The following is a 660-nucleotide window of genomic DNA, read 5'->3' on the forward strand; positions in this document are numbered from 1 at the left end:
GCAGCTGTAATGGGGTTAGCATATGACCCCAGAGTCCTTTTGGACTGATTGATCCCACTTAAGTCCATGATGGACAAAAGGGAAATGATAATGATTGCAAGGAGATAAATTTTGTGTTTTTTTTTTTGAATTTACAAAAAAAAAATAGAATAAAATAAAATAAAATAAAAATTCGAAAATCAAAAAGAAAATAAGATCAAAGCAAATTGAAAACTGAATCAATGAGTTAATTAAAAAAATTTTGAAAATAGCAATTAGAAAGATATGATTGAAAAAATTTTTATGAAAAAGATTTGATTTTGAAAATAGGAAAGAGAAAAACACAAAAAGACACCAAACTTAAAATTTTTAGAAAATCAAACACACAGTTTTCGAAAATTTTTAAGGGAAAAACACAAAGAGGACACCAAACTTAGAATTTTTATAAATCAAAAAGGGACTAAGAACATGCAAAAATCGAAAATTAAAAGAAAAACAAAAGCATGCAAATGACACCAAACTTAAAATATGAAACTAGACTCAACTAAAAGACTCTAAACCAACAAAAATAAAACAGTCCTAATCTAAGCAACAAGATAAGCCGTCAGTTGTCCAAACTCAACAATCCCCGGCAACGGCACCAAAAACTTGGTGCACGAAATTGCAATCACACTTTTGCAA

This window comes from Arachis duranensis, chromosome 5 (genome assembly GCF_000817695.3).
Source record: "Arachis duranensis cultivar V14167 chromosome 5, aradu.V14167.gnm2.J7QH, whole genome shotgun sequence".
In the NCBI taxonomy this organism is placed as follows: domain Eukaryota; kingdom Viridiplantae; phylum Streptophyta; class Magnoliopsida; order Fabales; family Fabaceae; genus Arachis; species Arachis duranensis.